Raw genomic sequence first — 10,620 nt, 5'->3', positions numbered from 1 at the left:
CATGGCTTACTGAAAAAAGTATACTTGCAAAATTCTTGGTTTAGTATGATGATTTAGTACAAGTGTTTAGTATTTTGTTATTTAGCTTACTACGTAATGAGTACTTTGAAGAAATTATGTGTTAGTACAAATTATTGTTACAAAGTTGTTGGATCAATAAAAATCGTTGTGGTTGTACCAAACTTAATTACAAAAACATTCATTCATAATTGATTTTTTGTACCATGGGTGAGTAAAAAGTTGTAGTTATTGTTGATTGAAATGCCATGCATTCTTGTATACTTTATTGTTTAAAAAGTGTTGGTTGAGTGGAATATATTCTCAAAGAATTGGTGCTTTGTTACAATGGTTTTGTATACTTGAGTTTTTAACATCAATTCGCCTAAGTTGATACTAATGTATTAACTTGTTTTCACTGATAGAAGTTGTTGTAATTGCACCACAATCTATACCACAACCGAAAGCTAATCAAGAAGAACTAGTTTATACAATCAATAAAATCAGAAATATAATAAATGATTGGAGTGGAAAGAAAATAAGAAAAAAGACAAACGACAACATAGAATCACCAAAAAAGGGAAATAGCTCCATATCTTTCGATAACCACATTCAGTGATTCACTCATCATGTGCTCTAACTATAATTTGGTTTCTCTATACCCGCAACCTACTTATTATGCTCTTCTTTTTTGTGTCCAATGAAAGGCCTCAACACAACATCATCACAAATGACTTTCATACTCTTTAATGGATTAGTACACTCTAATATATATATTATATAAATGTCAGATTACTAGCAAGAAATAAAATGGTATCAATAATTATTAAGTAAAAATCAAACAACCAAAACAACAAAACATATATTATATAATTGGTTCTTGACATAAACACTTTCACAAAAAATACATTGAGTTTTTTAGAATAGACAAATAATTAACTTAATTATTAAAAAAGTATTGTAGAATAGATAAATATCTAAACAAATCATCTCAATCACATGAAAAGGATGAACAACCTATATTTTAAAAGAACATAATAAAAATAACTACTTAACTGTTCAATCTGATATAATGATTCTAAAAGAATAGTAGTTTCAAAAGTGTAACCTGACCAAAAAACGACAACAAATTGTTAACAATTTAGAACAAATTTCTTTATTCATTATTAGACAAATAAGTACATTTAAATAATTTAGAAAGTATTTCAATATGAAAAATAAACGAGTTAAAAACATTATCTATTATTATCACATTCTTTAAGAATGGTATACTAAAATTCGCATATCATGAATACCTCATTTCCTATGATCGTAATCGGAAGAGAACCTAAAGCCTATAAATTTTAATGAAAAAAGAAACTAAATTCTAACCTTGTTCAAAATTCCTGCTTTCTTGATTCTCGTTGACAAATGTTCATTGTTGAATTTTACTGACTTCAAAACAATTTATAAAAATCTGTAAAAAAAAATATGATTTGATTTACTGCACATCAATTTTTATGGAGGATGAAGATAATTCTTACGAATATGTTGAAAATGGCAATTGAATAAGATGAAGTGGAAGAAACCGATTCAAAAAATATAATGCATCAGTGATTTACTTATATATCGGTTTGTTTATTTTAGATAATACTACAAGTGGTTATGAAATTCCAATCTTACCATTTGCTGAATGAATTTAATCAATGGTTGATATTAGGTCATACATTCATACAATATTAAAGGTTCATATATGAACCTAACTCTCTCTCTCTCTCTCTCTATATATATATATATATATATATATATATATATATATATATATATAATACCCTGGCTTTTTGATGGGTGAACTCAGATGGAGAACCTAAGGTACTATTTCCAATTCACGGGACCCAATTCACCCATAAAAAAGCCATCATACACTTAACAAACTCATCTAAAAGTGTCCATTTGGATCTATTATCTACTTTCAATTGTGTATAATGCTGGACAAATCCAAATTGGCAGCCAAGTTTTGTATTCCAGTCCATTGTCGAGTTTAACAGCCACGTCTAGGTTGTCTCAACCATTCATAATTCCACAACAACTCTTGTTATTTTCCTTGTTATATCTTTTAGAAATGGTACTAATGGGGTTTGGGCTACACCTACACCTAAAGCAGGTCGAGATAAACCAAGAGCCAACAATCAAGCCCAATACAGACTCTACAGATCGACCACCGCTATACCGAGCTGACCACCAACATAATAATTGCATATCCACCATACAAGATCATACCAAACAACATCCTAGGAAACATGGAAAAGAAAGCTTATCTTATTAAAGGTTTCTACCCTTGCGGCCTATGGACTAATACATGACACATGCAAGGAAGCCATAAAGCGGACTAAGCCTCACCTATATGAAGGTAAGTTCTTCTTATAAAAGGGGGACAAAAAAGCAAGAAGGCAAAATTTTATAAAATACAACACAAAACAATATCTAATTTAGGTATTAGAGAGAAATACTAGGGTCCAACCATTGGTATAGTTTCTAACCTAGTATTTGTTGATCTTGTGCAGCATGACTTCCCTAGTGTTCATTAGACATAGTCCCACAAGGATAACTATCAAGACGCACATAATTCAACGTAACAACATTGACGCCATCCGTATTGAAAAATGCAGAGCAAACAACCAACTTCACACCCACATTCTGACTCACCTTTCAGCCCAATCAACTTGATTACAACATTCACGCCAATATCTGTGACAACATTGATGTTAGAGCAAAGAGTAGATTCCTCATCACAATCACCTGCCTTGACAACAACCTGAACGAGTGGCCAATAAGAACATGGTCCAGATGCTCAACCACCATGAAGCGGACACAGAGCTAGACAAGCACTGTCCGTCACAGTTGAAATGAATACAAGCTCAAGTACCTGAGGAAAAAGGACGACTAACAAGGTAACTACATTGGAAAATAAAAGTAACGAGCTAGTAGTACATACTTTTCTACCTTTGCTGCAACAACATTTAGCAACAACAACATTAGCACAACAAAACATACTGCCATATATACAGTTACCACCACCATTCCCATATACACATTATCAAAAATTTTGGCCTCCTCAGCAACAACAAGCTTATACTTTGCAGCCCATGTCGGGGACTAGATGGAAACACACGTGGGATAACCAACTCAATTGCTAAGTAGAAACAAAAAGCAAGACCTGATGAGTATTATTGGAGGTGGACCAGTTTTAAGCTTGGATAATTCACTATTGGTATGAAGCATACGTGAATACCAATTACCACTGTGAGCAAATATACCTGAAATATCAAAATATCGATGGACGATGGATGCATATTATCTAGACGAGAAGTATTGATGCATTTTCTTCCCTACAACCCTATCCGGGCCATCATGACTATGGTATAAGAGTTTACCGGAAAAAAGTATACATGAATTTAATTAGTTAAAAAAGGAAAATTTCGGGCATTTTGTCTGGAAGAGAAGGTACGCCGATGCACAAGCTATTCTAGGGTGCTAACAATGAGAAAATTAGACCCTAAGTGCTTTCGTTCGACATTTCAACAAGGCTACTCTTAACACCTCAGAGAAAGCATATAATAGTGGTCATCGCGTTTACATATGGGTTACGACTAGGAGAATTGTGTAAAAAACTTGTGGGTAACCAACCTATGTCCTAGAACGAGATGATGGAAAGGGTCCATCGCTACATGAAATAAGAAGAAGCAGTGTCTGATAAGCTAAAAACCGACCAAGTGGAAAGACTTAGTGTATAAAAGGATAGCTGAGCACCGTATGCGAGAACCCAATCAATAGAAATCCCAAGGTACCAAAATATGAGGCAGTTTCGGCAAAATCATTTTCCCAATGTAAGTAGAGATGGTGTAGTGACTAGATGTGTTAATCAAAGTGAAGTGGCAACCATTGGGGAACATAGAAAGAGCCAAGGAAGGGCAAGAGAAAAGGCATGGACCAAGGATCATGGTAGATATTGTGAGTTTCATGAAGCTAAAGGACATGATACCATTGAATGTATCATGTTACGTTGTGAATTGGAAAACAAAATGCAGTCGGTGCAAAAATAGATTTAATAAAAGGACTTAGGTCTAAGCATTTGGAAAGTATAGCGCTTGTCGAGCCGAAGACGAAAGGACCGAAAAAAGTGAAATATTCATGGAAATGGACCAATGAGAAGCACAAAAGGAATAAGAAGACTATACATTTACATTTGACATATGGGATTAGAGCAATAATAGTCACAGAGGAGATGAGCCAATCATAGTAGGAGGATTCATGGGAAAAAAAATATGTGAATAACATTTACATAGACAACGGAAGTTCTACAAATGTCATGTACATGCATTTTTACAAGTAGTTACCAGGGTTTGTATAGAAGATGTTCGAGCTACCATAGAATCACCTGATCAGTTCCGCTGGTTATAATGTATGGCCATAAGGTACAATTTCATTATCGCTAACCCTAGTGGATCACCATAATGGCAGGAATAGTACCAAATTGGTGCGTTTTGTCATAATAAATTCATCATCACCGTATAAACTAATTTTATGAAGGTCGACAATGCATAAGTTCAAAGAAATAGCATCCACGATTCACGGTGTACTAAAATTCTATACAATGTCGGGGGTAGGGAGAATACCAAAAAAGAAAAGGAAGTTACATTGAAAACATCCCTAACCATAATTGCACCGACGAGGGTTTTCAAAATTCGAAGATGATATGAGTAGTGAGATAGCGACACAAGAAAGGAATAATAGCAAAGCCCAAAGAGAAGAAGTAAAGGGAAGGGGAAACAACATGAAGGACGTATAAGAAAATAGATGTCTAAAGTAGGTATTAAAACTGTTGGCTGAATGGGCATCATGATGCATGACAAAGATGTTGGATTAAGGTGTCTAAGCCATAACTAAATTGGTATATTCTTGAATTAGAAACAAAGTCTTTTTTGGGTTGCCCTCAAAACTAGTAACTAATTAGAATGACAGTTGGAGATAAAGGATACTTTGTTAGTATATTATATGAACTAGTTGTGAGACCCATGTATTACATGGGTTAATTTAAAGAAAAAAGTTAAATATAAAGGTCAAAATATTTGAGAACTTTGAATTTATAAGAAAATAAGAAAAATAATGAATTATTATAATGAAAATATTTGTTATCTTTTAAATTTAAACAAATAATTTGATTAAATTAACAAAAAAAACAAATGAGCTATATTTTTGGAAATTTTGAAATTTAAATGTAAGTTGATTAATGAAATTGATATCTATTTATTACTACGTTTATTGCAATTATTACACTAAAATATTATGTGGAATTTAATAAAATAGAAAAACTCAAAAAATAACATGTGTAAAAAAATTAATTCAAAATAACCACAAAATGACATTTGGCAAATTGAATAAGATTGTGACAATTGACAAAAAAATCTTCATTTATTAGAGTAGATAATAAACTAATTGGAAATTGAAATATATGATTTATTAATACATTATATGATTAATATATTAATTTGAAATAGTTATGATTAATTGATTAATTAGCATTTATTAGGATTTAATTCTAAGCTTTATTAGAATTAATCATTCAAAGGACTCTTTTTTTTCCTTGAGAGTTTCCTTAAGAAAGTATAAATAGGACACCATGGATACCATATTTTCCACACACATTTACTTATTTTCATAGAGTTGAATTCATTCTGTAGTCTCCTCTCTCCTCAAGTCTTCTTGCTACTAGAGTTTTGGGTACAAGCCATTAGAGGCATCCATTCCTTTGGTGCTAGCTTTCTAAGATCTAAAAGAAGGATTCTACTTTGATTATTTAAAATAATTATAAGAAGGTATGTAACCCTAATTTTATGTATGAATTTCGATTTTATATCCTCTCTCCTAGAGTTTTCTTGATATTCATAGTTAGTTATCAATAAAGAAAACATAGATTCTTTCTAGGTTGCATGTGAACTTAAAAGTTTAAGTGTTTTTCCGTCATATGTAATTTTTTTATAACCTAGAGAACTCATAAGTGGTATCAAAGGTATAAGTTTTCTATTTGATTGTGCACTAAAATGAATTGATCAAAAGAAGTATAAGGGATTAGGATTAAATTTGAAATATTTAAATTAATCGTTTAATTGGTAATAATTATTTATCCATGAAATTAAAATTATTTGATTAATTATTTAATTGGTAAATAATATGATTTAAATTTATTTAATTAATTGTTCAATTCGAAAGATTAATTTTAAACCCTGTATTTTGAAAATTTTAAAATACTCCTTATACGATATATATATATATATATATATATATATATATATATATATATAAAAGTTTAATATAACCAGTCAAATCGCTAGTACAACCCATTCACAAAACCATACTCTAAGGGGGGGGGGTGTTTATAAAGAAGTGACCTATAAAATAACCGTTGAATGAGTGTCTATTCTCACCCACCGCTCCCTTGTATAGTGGAGGGACGTTAGCCGAATAGATTTGATAGGACATAACCTCTTAAAAGTATGCTACTATAAAGTAATTAAGTCTTTTAGAAATCTCACTCTCGTTACTTTAGGAAAAAATTTGTGATTGTATGATAATCCATGAAAACGTACATTGTTTCCTTATGAGTAGTTAGTGGAGCGTGTGTTGTTAACCGGCACACTAATTTGGGACTATAAATATGAAATAGTAAAACAACTCATGTTTATGATTGTTGATGGAGCGTGTGTGGTTAACCGACACATCAATGCCAGATCATAAATCGATTGAGGGTGTTTGAGCGGGTTTGCATGGTTATTCACATCTTAATTGTGATCCTCGGCATCCCAATCACAATTGGTAAGAGCATAATCGATATTAAACATGCCATTGATAAGATTCAATGAATCTCAAGAGATCTAGGAGTTTCATGTGATTGAAATTGGTCAAATGACTCTACCTACCTAAAATACTTTCGAATTTGATTATGACATCCTTCTTCAAAGGTCGAATTGAAAATATGGATCTTAGCCTTAATTTAATTATGGGTTCATAATGAAGGATTAAAATAAACTAACTTGAATTCTCTATTCTCCCAATATTAGATGTTAAATCAAGATAATAATGGTCTTCCTCGTTCTTATGGAAATAGGTTTCCTCAATCTTTTGGAGATGATCTTCCACTTTCAAGCCAAGGTGAAAACGTATTATCATCCTTAGGAAATGGTGGAGCTAGACATCGTCTCTCTTCAAATCTTCCACCTCCTCCTCCTGTGACTCTCCCAACATCACGAGTTGAAAGATATGAAACAAGTCAAGCAATTTTGGCATGTAAACATGAAGATGTAAATTTTATGTGTGCGTAAATTCTGAAAATGAAGTTGTACATTGACAAATTGGATAGGATGGGTGTCGTATTTCTAAGGGAGAAAGCCATTGATTTGGTTCTTATCTCGCTTCCTAAGTCGTATGGTCAGTTTGTTGAGAAATTTCATATGTGGAATTTCAATGTGACCCTAATAGATTTGACCCAAATGTTGATAGTTGTTGAGACAGAAATGCTTAAGAACACATTTGAAGCAGAGATTCTTATAGGGCATGATTCCAAGGTTTCCATGGACATTGGCAATGGTGACATTAGTGATCTAAAAAAGATTTCTCTTCCCAATGGAAATGGGTCGGCTAAGGTCAAACCGTCTGATCATATGGTTAAGAGAAAGGCTTATTCTAGTATCGTTCCATGTGCTAAACCCAAAATGTCCATTTGTTTATATTGCCAATTAAAGGGACATTGATTGTGAAGCTTCCCAAAGTACCTGAAGGATCTCAAAGATGGTAAAGTTAATTCATATGACTCTACTTCTGGTACATCCAATATCTAACTCCATTGTTTTATAAGTTCCTATTCTTAGACTCTTAATACATAATGTGATGATCATATTTTGATGGTATTTCAGGATCTAAAAGGAAGAAGGAAGCTTAAGTGAAGTGAGCTAAATCTGATAGTGGGAAATGGACTTTGGTCACATGGTTCGATGGTCAGAATTTGAAGCTACTACTAGGGAGTTAGGATAATTTAATAGATTTCTATTACTCTTCAGAGATGTTTAGAAATATAGTTTTTCATTTTATGCATTGTAAGGACAAGTTCCAATTTTCTTTTTAGCAATAAAATGAAGTTTTGGTTTACATAGTTGTCTTATTTTATTTCCTTGCAATGGCATTAATGAAATATTGGTTATGTTTCTACTAATAGCAATATTAATTGTGGATTTGATTCTTTTGATATCACTTGTGGTAATATCATAATTAACCAAATGAAAGGAAATCTCATCACCAATTAGGTTGATAATTAGAATCGTACAATTCGAATTGTATTATATATGCGATTCTTTTTCATTGCAAAATTATGACTTAAATCATTGTTCACATGTTTATATGAGGCAAGTGAAAGACTAATGGATCTCGTACATGTTGATATGCACTCTTCAGATCCACCACAAAGGACGATAACTTTATTCGTCATGATTTACTAATGTTTCAATAAATATGGTTTTGTTTCTAAGATTGAACATAATTCTAATACTTTTGAAAAGTTCAAAGTGTAGCCGAACGAATAGAAGAATCTATCAAGTAGAAAGATAAAAGATTCTCCAATCTGAAAAGAAAGGAGAATGCTTTAGTATCATGTTTTATGATCATCTTAGTAATTGTGGAATTGTATCACAATAAATCCTCCAAGAACATTATAGTGCAATTGTATGACAAAGAAGAGGAATAAAACATTATTATAAATGGTTCTATCATAAGACGAGTTATACTTTGTTCCCAATCAAGGTTTTAGAGCCATGCTCTAGTAACAATGAATCATATTTTGTAACTCATTTGAAAAACTAAGAAGGATAAAAACACCTCATAAAATGTGGAGTAATAGGTGTCGTTTGTTTTTTTGAAGCGAAAACGCTTGAAGTCTGTGGACTACCTCTGTTATCCTCTGTAGCAGAATAGGGGAACCAAACGACTGAAACGTGTAATAAAAAGTTTTTTTTTTGTTTTTTTAACCTCTACAGAATGCTACAATAAGTTAAAGTAAGGCGTGAAGAGGTTTGAAGCAGAGGGTCAAGTGCTGCGCCACGCAACACACGCGCAATAGTTTTTAAGTTAGAAGTCTTCTAAAAAACAAACAGTTGTGAAGGGCCAAGTGTTGCGCGTGTGCTGCGCTACATAGCAATAAGTGGTTTGAAGTGGTTTTAAAAAAAACAAACAACACCATAATGTTTTCTTACTCTGGCACATGTGTAATTGGAGTTGTGATGTTTTTGTTGATCGAAAAACAAGCTGAGACCTATTCTATGAACTGTTTTCTTGTCGAAAATCCGTACAAACTTTTGAATATTTGTTTTAGCTCGTCAAGGAATGTTTCTTGAGAGAAAAACTCATATGTCAAGAAGTTAGTGAGAGTCTTATTGATATTGAGAGTTTCATGAGTCAACCGAGAATGATGCTTTTAGTTATCATTAGTATGCGTCCTAAGGTTGATAACATGTTGTGTTTTATTCTAAGTTATGTGCACTTACAATTGAGTTGGCAGCCCCTATGAGTTCTATGTTTTTCATTTAACTGAAAAAGGCTAAGCATGTTGGTCAGTGAAAGTACATTGATCAATATGGGTGAGTTGCTAACAACATGGAAGCACTGGTGGGCTTTTGAGCTGCCATAAGGCAAGAAATTTAGATTAAGCAAATTTCAATCAATGAAGGAGAACTACATGTGATTTTGGTTTGTCCAAAACCTTGTCTTATGACTATGGGTTGAAAAATAAAGTTCTACATGGATGGGAACATATGCGCCTTTGAATCTAGGTGATAAAAGGTTTCGCTCTAGTTCATGAAAATGATTATGAGGAAACACTTTCGTTGAAAGATTTTAAGGATTTAATAAAGATCAACATGGATATTGGTTGTGTTAATTGCATTCTCAAATTCACAATATGATTATGGCATCCCTCTTCATAGTTCGAATTGTGAGGAATGGCAAGAAATTGTTTAAACTTTTAGGAGATATGTTTATCATGTCTTGAAAGAGGTTGAACACATATACTATCTACATAAAGTGCATAAGCTTAAGAAGCCTAATTAGAGGCTTGACGAAGCATCACGAAATAAGAATTTGGACTTCCATGAGAAAGTCAAAAGGTATTAATTTCTAGAAGTCCAGTTGATTTATGAGTACCTGTCAAAGCTAGTGGGAGCATAATTGTTATGCCTGATATTACATGTTGACAATACTATCGATAGCGAACAATGTCTCTAATGTACAAGTTGAAAAAGTTGGGAACTGTTATGCTATAGTGGACATAAGGGAGATGGCACTCATACTTCGTTACATATCTAAAGTTTTAGATTGTATAGTTTAATAGAACTTAGTCAACGGCACATATGAATAGCATGTTGAAATGCTTCAACATTGGAGATTCTATATATGGAAATATTATAGCAAGAAATTGAACATATATTGGACCCTTTTAATATTGAATCGAGTCCCATATGCTTTGGATATAGGATTGACTACATGTTCTATAATATTTTTTATTCTAATTTTCAAATGCTCTGAGCATTGTGAGAAAAAGGA

This window comes from Lactuca serriola, chromosome 9 (assembly GCF_051521515.1).
Source record: "Lactuca serriola cultivar US96UC23 chromosome 9, Lser_US96UC23_V15, whole genome shotgun sequence".
Classification (NCBI taxonomy): Eukaryota; Viridiplantae; Streptophyta; class Magnoliopsida; order Asterales; family Asteraceae; genus Lactuca; species Lactuca serriola.
The sequence above is the reverse complement of the archived record's forward strand: the minus strand, read 5'-3'. Positions refer to the sequence as shown.